This window comes from Marmota flaviventris, chromosome 3 (assembly GCF_047511675.1).
Source record: "Marmota flaviventris isolate mMarFla1 chromosome 3, mMarFla1.hap1, whole genome shotgun sequence".
Lineage (NCBI taxonomy): Eukaryota > Metazoa > Chordata > Mammalia > Rodentia > Sciuridae > Marmota > Marmota flaviventris.
Window position 1 is genome coordinate 49,390,874 of NC_092500.1, and position 18,438 is coordinate 49,409,311.

Sequence of the window (18,438 nt, forward strand, 5' to 3'; positions counted from 1 at the left end):
CTAAGTCTCCTATACTCCCACAAACAGGATATTAAGTGGATTATGCTGAACATCTGTCGTTTTGTCTGCCCAGTAAGTCTATTCTCATAGGAAATGTCTTTGCCCAGTCATATGTCTACTATGGGAATTGCCATACTCTAACAGATAATTAGGACAATGGTAGAAATTCAGTAATGAGCCCTTACCCTGAGGTTATGAACATTGTGCTTACAGATTATAAGTATAGTCACAACATTTCCTGCTATGTGAAGAAAGAACATGAAAGTGGACCTAAGGAAGAAAACAGAATAGAAGAGAAGTCTGCAGGTTGTTGAGTCCCTGGCTTTAGTTTTCCCTGAGGTTCCTCTGCACCCTTGCCCTTATTTCAATTATTCACCATTTCTTTGGATTCCATGATCTGCTTAGCCTCTTTTTAAAAATTAATATCCTCATCCATTTGTGTTGGTATTCCCCACTTGAAACCAAATGCACCTACAACAGAGCACGTTGTCGGTAACAGAAAAGATGATATACAGCAACAGTCACTTAGGAGCTCTCCATAATAGATTCCTGCATAGAAAAGCAAGTGGAAAGTAGACATGATACTGTTGTGTAGAAAAGAATGTATTGTGGATACATACATACATTTAGAGAACAGTAGAATAATGTACGACAAACCATGGTTGGTTTTGAGTAGTAAGATTTCTGATGACTCCTGTTTTTTTCCCCCACACTTTTGTAATTTTTTTGTTGTGAAAAAAATTATAAACATTATAATGATAATAAATCTTTGCAAATACAAAAGAATAAGCATAGCTTCCTCTATTGCTTTATTATCCTGATGTTTTTAACTCAAAATGCATTATGTGTAGGAAAGAAAATGGAGAAATGATGGAAAATATTTCTGGAACTTGACCCATTTTCCCTTTAGCTTGCTTTAATAAATTTAATGTCCATCATATCCCCCAAACCCCAACACAATTAATGGAAAAAATTAAAAATACAGTTTGAGCATATATCCTCTGAAATGTTCTACTTTCACTCTTTCTTTCTGCTCTTTTTTAAGCAGAAGATTTTCTTATAATTAAGGTTATTTAGTGTTTTTCATGCTTTAGGTTAGGTATTAAGCATAGGAAACATTAAGAACATCCTCAATGTGAGAAGCCTGTAGATTTTGTAAATAATGCCAAGTCTAGTCCTGCACCCAATAAATCTAAAACCCACATAGATTATAACACAGAAATGCCTGAAAATACAACTACCTATGCAAGACAGCGAATGCTAAACAGTGTGTAAATATCAGGACTTCTTCTGGGGCTGGGGATGTGGCTCCAGCGGTAGGTAACGCGCTCACCTGGCATGTGCCAGGCGGTAGGTTCGATCCTCAGCACCACACAAAATAAGGATGTTTAGTTCACCAAAAACTGAAAAATAAATATTAAAAAATTCTTTCTCTCTCTCTCTCTTTAAAAAAAAATCAGGTCTTCTGAAGGGTAAATTGCAGTACTGGCAGGGATAGTCAGAGAAGCTTTATTGGAAAAGGTTGGATTTAAGCAGGACAGAGAGGGATAAAAGGACATTCCAGGTTGGTGAGTATGTGTGAGTATGTATGGGTGTGTAGGGGTTATTTAAATGAGCACAGACAAGTATGGGAGAGCAGTATGAAATATCTCAGGGGGAAGTATGTAGGGCACTCCAAATGGAACCCAAGGAGGTGGGGTTGTTTTGGGTCAGGTTGTGAGCAATCTTTATGTCATGATTATAATCCCATTAGTTCAGGATTGCACGTAATAGCTTTTAGTTATTGTGCTAGTCCAGTTAGTGGTTGTCTGGGGTCCTTTGAGATGGATCATGAGACAATGCTTGGAAAATGGCATTGTGATAAGTGAATCATGCCAGTTCTAGGCATGAGAAGTAATAGTGGCACAGACTGTGTTAGGGTGTGTTGGATAGTCGGGAGCCAGATTTTGCTGAATTGTGCTTTCATTTTGTTTAATTCTTTAAAATTTTTTTTCATTGCTCACAAAGCAAAATTATTACTTTCATGCAAGTCTTCCTAAATAGCTTAGAGTGTGCAAATTCCTCTTTGCACATTCCTTCTTATGTTTCTAAGATATATTCCTATTTTGGGGAGCTAAGGTTTATTTTTCACTGTTGTAGGATATGTTGTTGAAACCAGCCAACCAGCCTTGCTGACTGAGAATTTTCATGAAAAGTAAAAAAAAAAAAAAGAGGCTTTGAGTATTCCTCTGCAGTTTTACAACAGATGAAGTATATACTAATCATCCTAGATGAGTATGTACAATATGAAAAAGAGATGCTTCTCATCATAAATACATATATTTGCATTCTGATGTCTTCTGAGCAGAAGAAAATCTCACATGGCTGGTCCAGAGCAGCTCTCCTATACTTGATAGTGAAAGGCAGGATTCAAGAGCCTGATACCACAATCGATAACAAAATCTGAGCCTTTTCCAAAAGGTTAACTGTTCCCTAATGATTTTAATCAATTACTCAGGCTCTGTTGGTCACCTTGTAAATACATTTGTTGTATAATATTTGGCATATGCAAAACAATGCAGTAAAACATCAATAAAATATATACCAATGGTTCTACCTCACAGTTTAAAAAAGCATATTGCCATTTATTGCTTGTAACATGTACTTCTCTGATCCTGCCTCTTTTCAGGAGGTAGCCAGTATCCTGTAAGCTGTGGTCATTATTTCCTTTCAGCTTTTTGTTGATCATTTTAGCATACGTGCATATGTAACCATGTGGTTTTATTTGTTTTGAGTTGTATTAAAATATTATATTATTTGTAGAATTTGGGGGAATTGCTTTTCCAATATATTACTTTTTTGAGACATAATCATGTTTTCTATGTAGTTGAAGTGTATTTTTACCTCTATATGAAGCATCGTATTGTGACTTTTATTTTCTATTATATTAAAAACATTTAAATTAGTTGAGATATTTTCACATTACAAAAATGTTTCTATAAGAATTCTTGAACTTCTCAACACCTGGGCAACACTTACTCCAGGTTATATATGCAGGAGTGGGATTGCCTGGATATGGGGTATGTCTATATTCATCTTTATGAGGTATAGCAAAAATCTATTTCAAAATAGATGTTGCCATTTTATTGTTCCACCATGATCTATAAGATTTTGTAATTCCTTAAGGTTTTGGACAGAGAAATTACCTTAAAAAATGGCATTTGGGGAACAGATAATGGATATTTATATTCAAGCTGGACTTGAAGGAGTAGAGATTTAAATTTGGAAATTCAGTAAGGAGGCTATTAAAATAATGAAGTAGGAGTCAGGATCCCATTGTAGAGAGTAAGCAATGGGCATGGTCAATCAAATTATTTTAGTCATTGTATTTGTTTATTAAAAAGGTTAGAGTGTTAGAAATGACTCCAACATCTTTAACCTGAGATAAAATAATTTATTCAAATACAGTAGACTGTGTTCTTGGGTTTCACATCTGAGGATTCAACCAGTTTGGATTCAAATGTTCTGAGGGAAAAAAACAAAACAAAACTGTGCTGAACCTGGGAAGACTTTTTGCTTATCCCTAAACAAGATAGTATAATGATTATTTACAGAGTTTACCTTGAATTAGTTATTATAAAGTAGTGTAGAGACAAGTTTAAAGTACCACAGGAGAACTGCATAGGTTATATGCAGACACTATACCATTTTATATAAAGATTTGAAAATCCTAAGATTTTAGAATCTCCTCTACAGGAAGTCCTGGGACCAATCTCTGAGGATACAGAGGGTTGACTGTAACAAAAATGCATTGAGAACTGTGTCAAGTGCTATGTAAAGCAATGGGAATATAGAATCAGAGACCTCTCTTCAAGACTCCCCATGTAAAGGAGAAACCACCAAGTTACTGACAGCTACCGTGCAGTGTCCTTAGCATGGCAATGGGAGTTAGCAGCAGGGTGACCAGAAGGGCAGAGAAGGGGCACCTAAGCCAGGCAGTTGGAGGGGAGGGGTAGAAGAGAGATCCCAGCTTTGGGAAGCCTCAGTTATCAGGAGAAAAAGTAGAAGGGCCTTTTAAGACAAAAGACATAAATTGTGGAAGGCCAGGATGAGCAAGGAGCCTGCTGCATGTGAGAAACTGTTTACTTCTTTGTGGCCAGTGCCTAGACATGGTGCAGAGAATGTTTAAAGAAAGTTTGAGTAGTATACAGGAGCTGGATCATATCTTGCTCTGGAGCCTGGACTTAAAGACAGTGGGAAGCAGTCAGAGTTCTCTCTCTTTCCCTACTCTCACCTGTTTTTCACCCTTTGCTTTTCAAACGTCTCCCATCAGCTTACACACTGTTATATCATCTAGTTTCTACTACTGAAGAAATAATATGAAAATCCTTCCTAGTTGAAGTGCAAACTACTTCATTTTCTAAGGGCTTGAAGCAATAGTACAGTGTATCCTGGACTTACTTCACCTCCCTGTCTAGCTTCCATCTCACTTCACACACTAAACCAATTTCTGTGTGCTCTGTGATCCTGCTTCACTGCTTCTTGAATGACCATGTAGTTCATCATCCAAACTGGGCCTCTTTATGAGAGTGAAAGGTGGTGCTACTAATAGTTATTCTGGGAAACAATGATAAATCAGGATTGTCCCTGGGCAAACTGGGATATATGTTCACCCTAGATTTATCCAGAGTGCTTCATCTTGTCTTTTTTTTTTCTGCTTGTGTCCTATAAACAATTTGTCAAGCTGTGTCTTAATGGCAAGATTTTGTGCATTTCTTCAGTAGGACAAGCTTAGCTGCTTAGATTTTTCTGTATGTTTTGGATTTTCTGTATATCTTAATCTGATGTCTTCTAAGATATCCAAGATCATCTGAAACTTATTCTTGGGTATCAGAACAGAAACCTGAGGTAGTAAGGATGGTGGTTGTTGATTGGGGAAGGCAAATTCTCTCACAAAAGTGGGCAATGATTTAAAACTTATAGGTCCCAATGTCTCTACTTGTTACTTAAATACCTTCTAACATAACATTTTGAAGTAAGGATTACATCCATTTGGAGGCTCAGAGAGATTAAAGAATTCTCCTGAGTCCCTGTATTAGTAAGGGTTCTTTCTCTAAAGGAACAGAATCCGCAGGAAGGATAATTATAAAAAGGGGACTTATTAGGTTGGCTTATGTGACCAGAAGCTGGATAGTCCAAAATGGCCATCTGCAGGCTGGAGAGCTGGAAGAGCCAATAGCTGTGCAGTCCAAGAGGCTGAAGCCCCAGAACAAGAGGGGTCAATGGTGCTACCTAGTATGAGACCAAAGGCTTCTGGAGAATCACTGGCAGTGTCCACTTTGGAAGAGTAAAGAAGTGAGAGTCTGACATCCTCAGACGATTGCAGCAGCAATCAAGAACTTGTTCTAGAACCAAGCTTCCATCTGCTGCTGCCTTTTATTCCATCCAAGCCATCATCTTATTGGTCTGTGCTGCCTATGCTTCAGGAGGATCTCTATTTCAATTAGCTATTCCACATCCCAATCATTCCTAGACACACAGCCCTATGTTCACAGAGAAAAGAAATTGGGGGATAATTCAAATGCAGGATGTGTGTTCAGTTATGCTGGGAAGACTGGGAGTGTTCAATTGGCCATCATTATCCTAAAATTCTCTTCCTCTCTCTCCCACCCCCACCCCCAAACAGTCTTCTGCCTCCTTATTCATTCAACACCAAACTCTTAGAGTTGCATTCTCTGTGGCCTGTCACCACCAACTCACCAAATATGCCAAGACAGGACTGAATTCCAACATTGTAAGCTGAAACTCCATTAATTGCTACAAATGGACACAACCGACCCCCAAACTAGAGACCACAAAACCAAAGAATATGAGAAAAGAACTTCCCAGACCTAATCAGGAGTACAGACAGGTGTTCATCATGGTGAAAGTAGATTTAATTTATGGTAATTATTCATATCTGGGAGGCCATAGTGTTTGCTTTCTTTTTTCTTTTAACTTTAATTAATATTTGACTGAGCTATCTGCCACTGTGAGGGTGTTGAAGGAGATCTAGAGAAGACCTCTATTTAGACTTTCCAGGTCCTCAACTGTTGCTAAAAGTAATTTAAGGATGATTTAAGTTTTAGCAAAGAGAGGAAAAACTTTATTAGGAAGCAAAAGGCAAGGGTGTGTACTCTTTTATGGGCTGGATTGGGAATGTCCTCTGAATTCATGTGTTGGAAGCATGAGCCCCAACACAGCAAACTTTAGAGGTGGCACTTTTAGGCAATGCTTAGGGCTTTGACCTTATCAGTGGATTAATTCATTTTTTTGATTAATCCATAGATGAATGGACTACTTATTGAGAACTGTAGGCAGAGGGGGCATGGCTGGAGGAAGTAGGCCACTGGGGGCATGCCCTTGTAGACTATATCTTGTCCATGGATGTTGAGAGCCACAGCCGAAGGGGCCCCAGCAAACTTCCAGCTGCCAGCAAATTTCCAGCTGCCAGTTGATGATTGGCTCACAGCGGCCCCAGCAAACTTCTAGCTGCCAACTGATTAGCTCCTCTGCAGTGATGCTCATTGGGCTGTTTCCCCGCCCTTTCAGACCATGGAGCTGCTCATTGGGGGACTTTTTTGGCTCTGCCCACGCGACCCAGCCAATCCTCCTCAAGAGCAGGAGGAGTGGGGGAGGTGGAGAGGCTTGTGGGAAGCCGGTGGTGGCAGTTGGGCTCTGAAGGTTTTTCCTGAGGAGCTGTGTGGTGTGGTGTGTGGTTCTAAAAATAAAGTTTGTTTCTTTTGACAAGTGGCTCCTGAATTGTGCCCAGCCAGACTGTGGCACCTGGATCCCCTCGTTCTCTTTCTTTTTCCTGTCTGCCATGTACTGAGGAGTTTGTCTCCATCACCCTCTTCTTCCCGGATATTCCTGCCTTGGAGCCAGTTGAGCATGAACTGAACCTTTGAAACTGGAGCCAAAATAAACTTTTCTACCACTAAGTTGTTCTTGTGACTAACATACACTCTTAGAGCAGGGTGTGGGCAATCTCAAGAGTGAGACACAACAACAGTGTTAAGGTTGTGTTTTTTATAAGGGCACACAATTTGATGGAATACATATGGTCCAAAGGGCTGGACTTCTCCCCTGGATAAAAAATATTAAGGGAGATTGTATTTTCCCATTAGGGAATCTGGTCTAATATGTAGGTTTCAGCTTATATCAACTTCTCTGGAGGTCTGGTGGTCCATTGGGTAATCAGGAAAGAAGGTCATGTTCTAATCAAACATGCTCCTGGAAAAAAAAACAAAAAAAAAACAATAACATGCTCCTGATTCACATTTTTGTTCAGATGTATGTGAGTCTCCAAGCCTCATGAGATTAATGGTTGCTTTCTGTTGAGGGTTGCTCCTGTTTTCCTATATTCCAGAAAAATTTAGGGAATTAGAAAGTTATAAATTAAGTTATGGGCTGTTTAGTATGCTGATACATTTTGGCTCCTTTCTTTCCCTTAGGGTCCTTTGTCTGGTTCATGAGTTGTTTGCATTGTATTTTAACAGGAATATTTTTCCTTTAGAGACTCTGTGTTCTCTCTGTATTCCTAAATTTCTATCTCAGATCTAAGTAATGTTGATAAAGTAGTAAACAAAACAAAAATACTGCCAGTAATTATATTCTTAAGGAAGAAGGAAACAATGAACAAGAAATCAAATACATACATAATAATAATTTCAAATAGTGATAAGTATGGTAAAGAAAATAAAGGAGGACCAAGTGATTGAGCAGGTACACGTTTGTCTTGGGTGGTCTGGAAAAGGTGATGTGTGAGAAGAGATCTGAATAACAGGACAGAGTGAGTCTGAAGAGATTGGAATCAGAGACAGGCCTGAGTCAAAAACACACCCAGGTGTTGGAGGAAGAGAAGGAAGGACAGTGCAAGTGTGTAGAAGAGAAGCCTGAAGAAATGACAAGGATAAACAAGGCCCCAAATTTGGAGGATCTTTTGGGCCACATTTAGGGATTTAGAATCTACTCTTAGCATGATAGGAAATCATTGAATTTTCTAAAATGAGCAGGGATAGGAGCAGATTTACATTTTTTCAATGGTTAATGTGTAAATAATAGGACATGTGGGGCCTACTTGGAGGGGAGGGAGCTTCTTCATAGGCTTTGCTTTAATCCAGGTAGAGATGGATTAGGGTAGGAGTAGTGGAGGAGGTGACATCAGATCAGATCAGGTTTGAGGTATATTTTGCTGGCAAGCGTGTTAGAACATGCTAATTCTTTGTGTGTGAAAATGAGAAAGAATCCAGCAGGAATTTCTAGGAAACCACGTGTTATACCAAAAAGGATAGAAAAATATGTTCCATTCCATATGCTTTGCTAGAATCTTGAAAATCCCCCATTAAGGGGTGAGGTCTATATTGCTATGCCCTTGGAGTTGGATGGGCTTTGGCTATTTCCACGGAGCATGGTAGAAGTGATACACATCACATTTGAGGTTAAGCCATAAAATGTGATACTGGATCTCTGTGTCCTCACAGGGATACTCATCTTTGTAACCCAGCTACTGCACTGAGGAAGCCCAGGTCATGAGGGAAGAAGCAAAGCCCCTATCTTCAGCCCCAGAAGCCAGTACTGACTTGATAACCATTTGAGGCTTCTTGGAAGTGTGTCCCCAGATGAATGCCTGGATCTTTATCATCACTAGACTTATTCAAGTCCTTAATTTTGTCTACACTGGTGTCTTGAACTATGAGCAAGAGCCTCCAACAAGGCTCCAAATGGCCTTTAGCTCAGCCCCCATTTTTGTAGGATGCATGGCATCTTTTTCCCCCAGCCCCCACCTTTTATTTCTCATGAGACAGAACATCTTTAATAAGAAAAATGAATCTATCATTGTGCATTTCCACTTCTGTTCTTATTCCTCTGCTGGCCTCTAGGGGCCATAAGCCACATTGCTTCATTTATATCCTTTATGTGCCAGGCAAAAAGCAATTAGCATTTATTTTCTCTAAAGAATCCTCCTAAACTCTTCACCAACACTTTTTTTCTTTTTCCACACAATCCCATGAGGCAAGTATTTCTATTAGCTCCCTGCTAAGAATGAGACAAAAAGACAAAGCATCAAGCAACTTGTACAAGCCAGGTCTCACCATGGCCAAACTGGGATCTGAACCAAGGCAGTCTTGTTCTAGAGTCTACACTCTTTCCTTCTCTTTCAGTAGGACAAAGTAATTCTGCTGGGTATCCATGTGAGTCCTGTTTACTTTATTAACTTGTAAAAATACATTTGCTTTTCAACTTTGGATTTTGCCTCTTGTATGGACTATAGCACTGTCTGCCTAACTAGTCTCCCTATTGCCGGTCTTTTTCTACCCAATCTGTTTTCCACACCATAACCAGAGTGATATGTTTTGTAAAAAATTTTTAATGAATGAATGAGCTAAAGAATGACTATCTAGCCACCTCTTCCTTATACAGAAAATAACATAACTGGTCTCATCAAAGGGGTAGATTAGTCAGCTAAGCAACTATCCTAACACCCTGAAACCGCAATCTAACATTGAGACTTCTGATGTGTGTTGGTAGCACTTAATATGCAGTGTTTTTCTCTGAGTAACATTAGCTTTTGTCATATTCTTCCTCACATTAATCCTGCAAAGAATAAAGCACAGCTTCATTTTATAGGAGAAAAATTCTACTGGATGAAACACTGCTGTGGCTAAAAGTTACCCAATAAACATGGTGGAACATTGGCATTGTTACTTCAAATAGAAGTATAATTGCTGAAATTGTAATAGTTTTCAAAACCTGTTTGAGATATACAGTAGAACCCTTTAATGCCAACTTTAAAAAGAAGCTTACTATATAAAACATAAAATCTGCTCAAGTCAAATAGGGGGCAATAAAAGAGTAGATATGTACTTGGCCCTCGGTAAAGATTTTGGAAGTATATTTGAGAAATCTCTAGGGCTCAGCTTCAAAAACATTACTGTAAAGCAGGTGTAAACCTGAAGTGAGAGCTCTAAGACCAGTGATGAAGGCAGAGAAGAGAAGCTGCCAATCCCAAACTCAATCAGTCTTTGTAGTAGTTTCTAACATTCCCCAGTTCCAGGAAAGCAAAAACTAAATAAAAAATAAAAACAAAACAAAAACAGCAACATGTGGCCTATCTAGTTTCTTGCGGCACATCAAAGAAACGTTAAAATAAAAAAAAAATGTTAACAGTGACACAAGTCATCTTTGATGGCTTCATCCAGAAAGAACTGGAGAAAAACTGTGCTTCCCTCTTGGACCTTCAGCTTTGCTGCTCTGGGTTCTTGACTTCATGTTGAACATCAAGATTTTTTTTTTTAACAGAGGTTTCAGCCCCCTAGCCTGGTGGATGGGATTGGGGAAAGGAACGGAAATGAGGAGACAGTTTAGCCAGTGTATTCTTGGGGGAAGGGGTTCTTTCCTGGTTATCAGAGCTATGCACCTGCAGAATCAAAAATACTATTCTTCTACTGAAGGGCATTTAGGTTGGTTCCACAGTTTAGCTATTGTGAATTGTGCTGCTATAAACATTGATGTGGCTGTGTCCCTGTAGTATGCTGTTTTTAAGTCCTTTGGGTATAGACCGAGGAGAGGGGTAGCTGGGTCAAATGGTGGTTCCATACCCAGTTTTCCAAGGAATCTCCATACTGCTTTCCAAATTGACTGCACCATTTTGCAGTCCCACCAACAATGTTTGAGTGTGCCTTTTTCCCCACATCCTTGCCAACACTTATTATTGTATGTCTTCATAACAGCTATCATTCTGACTGGAATGAGATGGTATCTTAGAAATGTGATTCATTCTGCTGTTATATATTTAAAAAATAAAAGCAATTAAAAAATACTATTCTTAAGCACCTCAGTGTTTATTGCTATTAGCAAAACCATTGTTCTCAATGGTGGGGTGAATCTAGATAATTGGGGCAGATTATTATTTTAGATGCAGATTTTCCTATGACTAAGTAAATTTTAGAGTGTTCATTTTTGTTGTCTTGAAAAACTTCAAGTTGATTCTGACCAAGCAGAAATAAAAGTTTACTGGAGAAATTGGAATTTATTGAATACTATTAACATTATTTCCTGTACTAATTTGCAAGTTTGTTATTAACCTAATTTGGAAAGCTGTGGTAGAATGACTGTGATCACACTGGTCCTAAGGACTGGACTATTTCCAGATCCATCTTCTCTGACAGACATGTGATTTATTCTTTGTCTGCACATTCACCCATCCTACCACTCTCCCCTCTTCACTTTATACTGTAAGTTTAAGAGCTTTAAATAGTTGGAAAACCCCTGTCTCTTAGACTGCTGCCATGGCTCATTCCTGACTGCTTTCAGCACTGGAAGAAAAAAGTGTTATCTTTGTGACAGGATAATTGCTGCCACCTCTGACAGCCCTTCTCCATTGTGACAGCTGCAAGGAACTAACCTGGAAGGGGAAAAATACACATGTTCTGGGATTAAAGGCATAGCAGGCATATGCTAAAAGTAATGACAGAGCTCAAGGCAAGGTCACTACCTTGTGAATGTAGTGACATGAGGTTTTTCTGAAGAAGTATTATGAAACCATTGTTTCAATGTTCAACTACATTTAGTAACCTGCAGCTCATCAGAGGAGAGTATGTTCTGGAAGCCAGCCATGAGAGTGGACTGGAATAGAGTGGCAGGTTATCTCTAAAGATACTTCTGTTTTACATATACAATACTTCATTTCATATTTTTTAGGCCATAGGGTTCCAGAACACAGAGTGTGATTCAGAGCCAGTCCTTCATTAAGAGGTCACTTGGTCTTGTAAAGTTCAAGGGGAGGACCCAGTTGGTTAGTTCCATAGAGTGAAGCCTAGACTTGGTTATCAGCCTTGAAAGGTAGATCCTTCCATTAATGTCAGCTGACCAATGGAGTACATCATACCATTTCTAAATGTTGGAAATCCACTCCATGTTTAGTTAAAGTTTGACACAAGTTCCCATTTTGTGCATATTTGTTATTCTTGTAACAGACAAGAAAAACTTACCTCAGGACTGGAGTTGGAAAGCTCCTAACCATTTAAGAGTTAGTCTCAGACTTTTCAGCTCATCTATTTATGTCTACTGAGTTTTCCACTTGACCTACCCAACTGGAAGCTAAGGTAGAGAAATGTTATCAGCATTCAGCTCAAAAGGCCCACCTACAAGGAGATGAGCTCTAGCTGCACTGGACAGTTCAAATAATAAAGACTTCAAGTCTAGAAAAATGACATTAGTTAGACCTAGGAGTCCTTAGTCATACATTAATTAAAATATTTATTCAACATGTTCTGCATAATATATATCAGAAAAGAATATGCATACTTTAAAATATTTAGAACAGTGGTGACTTTATAACATGGTTTAAAAAAGAAACAGCTTCTATCTTCTCATCTCTGACTTTCCTCTGAAAGAAGACATTTCATAGAAATTTAAAATAGATGCCCCTAGAGTATGGATACATAGAGGTAGCCAAGTACACCCCTATAAAAGACAGTCTTTCTCAGTTCCTCTTTATTAACTATTTAAAATGTTGACTAATTATTACTTTCTGGGATCTGCCTCTTGGCTGAATCTGGCTCAGTTTACCAATCTTAGTGTACTAATTCATAAACAGAAGTAGTAATGACTACCTTGAAAAGTTGTGAAGATTAGAAATTGTTAGGTGTGCAAAGCAGAAACATGGTCAGGATATCAAATCTTCTTTGCCTTAGGCTGGATGCTTCAGAAGTAGAGTGTGAAGAAGAGATTCTGGTCAAGTGAATTATCCTGAAGAGGTAACACCCTTCATGAAAGACCTACAACAGACAGAGGGAGGCAAGATAGGAATGAGGAAGTTGCTGATCAAACAGGTGGTCTCAGGTTAAGTTTTGTCTTGACCTGATAAATGTGGAATTCTGGAGCAGAGATAGTACTGCAGAATTATCATGGTTTGAGGCAGACTTACTGGTTTTTTGTGCTCCATATGACTCAGCCATTAGGTACTGGGGAGTTTTGGGGGCAGGTGATAAGTGATGGTTGTGTTGGTGGTAGGATGATCTTCCAGGCATGTCTGGGTGAGGTAGCTTCTGTTAGCTGAGGCCCATTCTCATATATTTTTAACTTCTGCTCTGCACATGAAAACTTTTAACCCTTAAGATTATGTCCCTGAGGACTCTATATTGAACTTAGTACATCCTATTTTTGATCCAGTTAGAAATCATCTTCTAGCTCACTTTAGAGTATTATTCATGCATTAAACAGAAGCAGTAGGCTTCAAGATTCCAGCACAATACTTTCCATATAATAGAGACTCTATAGATACTAGCATTCATTTTTTTTTAATTTTCCTAAAACTGTCACTCATTTTAGTGAATTGTTGACCAAGTATCCTTTCATGTCTTGCCAGAACTGAATAAAATAGAAGAGAATGAAATCAAAGCACCTGGAACATAGAATATGTAAGCATTAGTTACATTTCTTTCTTCTCTTTTTGTCCCAGGATGATTCATGTGTTTTGAATTTTCTCATGGTGTAGAAGAATTTATTTTAGCCAGTCAATTATCATGGAGACTTCTATCAACAATATTTACTATAAATGTTAAGTTCCAAATAGTTTTTGATTCATATTCAATTTTGGTGAATATAGTTGGAGAAAATAGCCAAATACTTTAAAAAATTGATTTTCTCTCCAGTTGTTCTAAAGCACACATAAGAGGCACCATTACCCAGTTTAGTACTTATATACCTGTATCTTTTTCCTATATTTTTAGAAAGATCCTAAGGGTAAAAATTTTTATTGTGTCCTTTCACTATTTCTATGTGTCCTGCCTCAGTCCCCACTTCACTGTTAAGAGAAAAGAAATTGCTCAAATAATACTTGCAGTAGTGAATAAATTAAAACATTCATGAATCAATTGAAAAATAATGCTTTACAAGAGAAACCATGCAAGAAGTTGCTTCTAGAATTTGGGGTCAGGAAAATAGCAATAATTAGTAATATTTTAAATGCTCAGATTTTTAGTCCAGTTATTGTGTTTCTATGAATATATACTTAAAAATGGAACTAAGCCATATGCCCATCAAATAAAAACCAGTTAGATAAAAGGTCTTTAAACAAGAATGAGATAGACCTGTACATACTGATGATGGATATTATACACATTTATATGTGTGATATTTTATACAACCTTCTTAAGCCCATTTGAAATTTTCATATTTAGCTGTGAGGTTGAGGTAGTTGGTTTTCTTATAGATGGATGAGTCAACAATTGTAACACCATTTATTAAATAGACCAAATTTCTACCCACTGGATTGAAAACATTAATTTAATCATATGTCAATTAGAAAACGGAAACATTTTTCTGGATGCTACTAATTTGTCTCTTCATTTAGTAACATCATATTAATCTTTACAAAGTACTGTTGTAAATAGTTTAATAGTTATACAGAAAGTACCCTACATTACCTTGTGAAAACTTATCCTTTTAAAAAGTTTCTAGGCACTATCATACATTTATATTTACTTTAATTTAAAATTTTTTCTTTGGTTTTAAAAATAATAGAATAGAATTGATATTGTACTAAGCATTCATTAATTTGGGAAAGATCAACACTTATATAAAATGACTTTTTATTCAGTGTTCAGAGGGAGGGGAAAAGAAGGGAGAAAGTACTGGGAACTGAATTGGAATGTGTTGGGTTCTATGCTTTTGTGATTTTGTCAAGGTGTATCCTTGTGTTGTATCAAAACTCAAAAGAATAAAAAACAAAAACCTCAGTATAATCTTTTTATAGGTTTGAATCCTCTGCCTCTCTTGTGGGCAAATTGGCTATTTCTCCATTTTTTTTTCTTACTGCTAATATAAAGTACAGTTTTTCCTTTATTTATTTACCTTGTGTCATACCATTTAATAAACTGTTGTTTATTCTGATCATTTTAAAATGTTTCTTGAAAAAAACATGTTACGGTTTCTTTTTAATGCCAATTTAGATAACAAGACAATTACAGTAAATGACAAACTTTTACTATCAAGTTCAGGTTGGTTTCAGTCTTATTCTCTATCTTTATCATTCTAAAGCCAGGTTTCCAAACTCTAAGGGAAGAATGGAAAGCAATAAAAACACTTGTATGGCCAGGGCTCTTGTTCTCACTTGGTCCAGGGCAGGGAGTCCACCAAACTCCTAAACTGGAAATTCCACTGGTGAGAAGAGGAGAACACAGCAGCTGGTACATGAGAGCCAATAGCCCTGGGAGTCCTGTCTGTGTCCTCTCAGGTGCATGGGATGTGGGACAGCAAGGCTTGTTACATTTTTACAGGACTGATTTGAAAAGTCAGAACAGGCACCTAGAGGCCAGCCTTCCTTACCCCATGATCCTAGGCTTCAGTCACTATTAGGACTACAGTGCCCTGGCCATACATTCCACTGAAGTCTTCACAGGACAGTAGTCTGTAAATGGGTCTTGCAAAAGGAGAGATGCTAAACTTATGCAGTGAGGCTGGCTCAAAGATGTTGTGTCCTAATTTCAAAAGAAGGACCTTAATCTTATTTCTTAAGTATTTTATATAAGCTGAAAGGACAGAAGGAAAGTCATCCATGGTTTTTAGCCCAAGGAATGAGCTGGCATGTGGAGTTTTCTTTTACCTTCAGAACACTTTTCTTCCTCAGATTCTGTACTGAACCTTTTAGTGCTTTGTCCCATCAGCATGTTGTGCTTGCCACTTACCATTCTAACCATCCACTCATAGATTACCCCCTAACACACCCAACCACTGTACCACCTCCACCAACAAATTGTGTGGAGGTGAAGTTATTTTACAAATATTTCATCTTAAAAGAAATGCAAATGCCCCCACATACTTCTTTCTTTTTTAAGAAGAGAAAAACAATAAGATTTTGTGAAGCACTTATCACACACAATCCATTTCTAGACAAATTCCTAGTAATCTGGCCACAGTGTCTGTTCCCACTGCCTAGAATTCTGTGGTGTGTGTCTCTGTTGAGTGTACAAGTTTTAGTCACTAGTATGTTCTTTTCTATAAGCAAAATTCTGCCTTGACTGATAATAACTGTATTACACATTGTTTTAAGCATTTTGAGCTGATAGACAACTGATATTCCTCTCTTCTGCAACCTCAGCAGATGCTGATGAATGGAAATAACCTTCTTCACTGAAAGATCTATTATTTTTAAGCAGATTCTTTGATAACAATCTGTGGACATTCTGATGCCTATTGGCTTAGTGTATGGTGTTAAACCTTCACCGCAATAGGGGAAGATATTTTTCTTAATTACTATCAAGTAACTATATGAACTTGTTACTCTAATTTTTTTCTATTATAAAATTAATAGATCATCAAACCCTGACACTTTTTTGTTGTTGTTTAAATCAAGAAGGTAAAGGTAAATGGCAGTCTCATAACCCAAACATGCTTTCTACTGCATCATCTTGCATTTATATTGAGTGTTATCAATTAGAAAAATACTATGTTTAATAGCAAGACAATTGCCTCTCAATGCTATTTTATTTGCATTTTCATTATACTAACAAGAAGTATGGGTTTATATGCTTATGCAACAAATAATTATCATTATTCAAATTTTTCTTTTGTACTTTTAATTTGTTTGTATTTTCCATGTGGAACTTATAGTTAATATAGCTTCATAACACAATAAAGGTGTGTTTTTAATATTTACTGTGGGCACATCCACAGTTTGATCCTAGTCTTATGATTTTCAGAGTTTATGTAGTAAACTTTTAAAATCTTACTTAGTTTAATCTTACCGTTTTCTTTATGTCTTTTATCATTACCATTTCTTTTTTTTTTAAAGAGAGAGGGAGGGGGGGGAGAGAGAGAGAGAGATTGCGAGAGAGAATTTTAATATTTATTTTTTAGTTATCGGTGGACACAACATCTTTGTATGTGGTGCTGAGGATCGAAGGGCCGCACGCACGCATGCCAGGCGAGCGTGCTACCGCTTGAGCCACATCCCCAGCCTGTATCACTACCATTTCTAAGCTTAGGAAATCCTTTTGCCAGTAGACATTTGATAAATATTCATTTCACTTTTTTTTTTTTTTTTTGCTCGTTTCTGTTGTTTGACTTTCATGTTTGTTTCTTTAATTATCTAAAATATATTTTGGCATAAGAAATAAAATAAAGCTCTGAATTGACTTATTTCCCCAAATTGTTGACTATTTCCTCAGACAGCATATATTGGCTAAATTTTCAGTTTTATATTGATTAATGCATCTCCCTTATTGAAACTATAGTGCTACAAATAATAGGTTGTTTTCTGGGCTGTCCATTGTTTTTAGCTTACTAATACATTACTTTTTATTTCAAAAGCAAAATAATAAATATATGTGTATATATTTATGTGCATTTCATATGATTAACATAAATTACATATATAATGTTATGTCAATGATATAAGTTCAGTCTTAATCTTGGTACTAGTTTTCTTTATATTCTCTGTAATATCCTTTTTATGGTTTTAGAAAAAAATTATTGTGTACATATGTGTCACTGGAATTCAGGAATTTTGATATTATGTAAATTTATTTTAGAGTAACTTGTCTTTTGAATAGTTAAGACAATCTTTTATCTTTCAGGCTCAACTAATAGTCATGACATTGAGTATATTCTCAGGACAAATTAAAGTGTTTAGAAATGGTAAACTGTAAGCAGTTTGTTAATATAGAAAAAACAAACTGGTTAGCAGATGAATACTATGGGTGAGTTTCATAAGCAGGAATCTATTTTATCATTATTATTATTACCATTACAATTTCATAAGAATAAAATAGTCACATCATTTTCAACCATAAGGAACAAGCTAAAAATAAAATTCATTAGCTATTGGTAATACCAAAGGCAGAAGACTTTTCCACATGGCATGTAAGTCTTAATGTGCTTTTATTCCTGCAGCCTTTATTCCCTCTGCCTGAAATGTCACTGTTTCTGTGTCTCTCCATCATGAAATCTTTTCTATCTGCCAAGATCTAGGTCATACATAACTTTTCCAGTTTTTCATCAAAATCCCTGGCCGTTAGTGACTTCCTTTCCTTTAGCCCCAAGTACCTTGTTTGTACAGTTCTGAACAACTTGTCTCTTTGAATTGTAAATATTGCATACGTTTCTATCCCTCAATAAATTTAAATTCTTCAGTGCAGGGACTTGGGTTCTATATAGTCGTAATTGTATGAAAGATAAATGCTGAGGGTGGACTTCAGTTCATGTATATTGAGTGAATGAGTGAATGTATAACTGAATAAAAGAAAACAAGTCTATTTCAAAATATTTCTCTCTGGAAAATACTGATACAACAATTTCTAGAAAATGTTTTGTTTTGAACATTCTGAAGCCATCTAATATAATTTGGTGAAACTCAAAAACATTAAGAACTGGTTTTGTGTGTGTGTGTGTGTCTGTGTGTGTGTGTGTGTGTGT

General features: G+C 37.1%; 1 long non-coding RNA gene across 1 annotated transcript in view; it reads right to left on the reverse strand.

Annotated features, from left to right (window-relative positions):
• Window positions 1-7,032: 7,032 nt before the first annotated feature.
• LOC114084056 (uncharacterized) overlaps window positions 7,033-18,438 on the reverse strand; it is a 70,621-nt gene continuing 59,215 nt past the window's right edge. The window contains exons 3-4 of the long non-coding RNA XR_003581257.2: window positions 12,636-12,800; window positions 7,033-7,251 (exon numbers count right to left, since the gene is read on the reverse strand). This is a non-coding gene — a long non-coding RNA (uncharacterized lncRNA). The remainder of the gene's footprint in view (window positions 7,252-12,635; window positions 12,801-18,438) is intronic.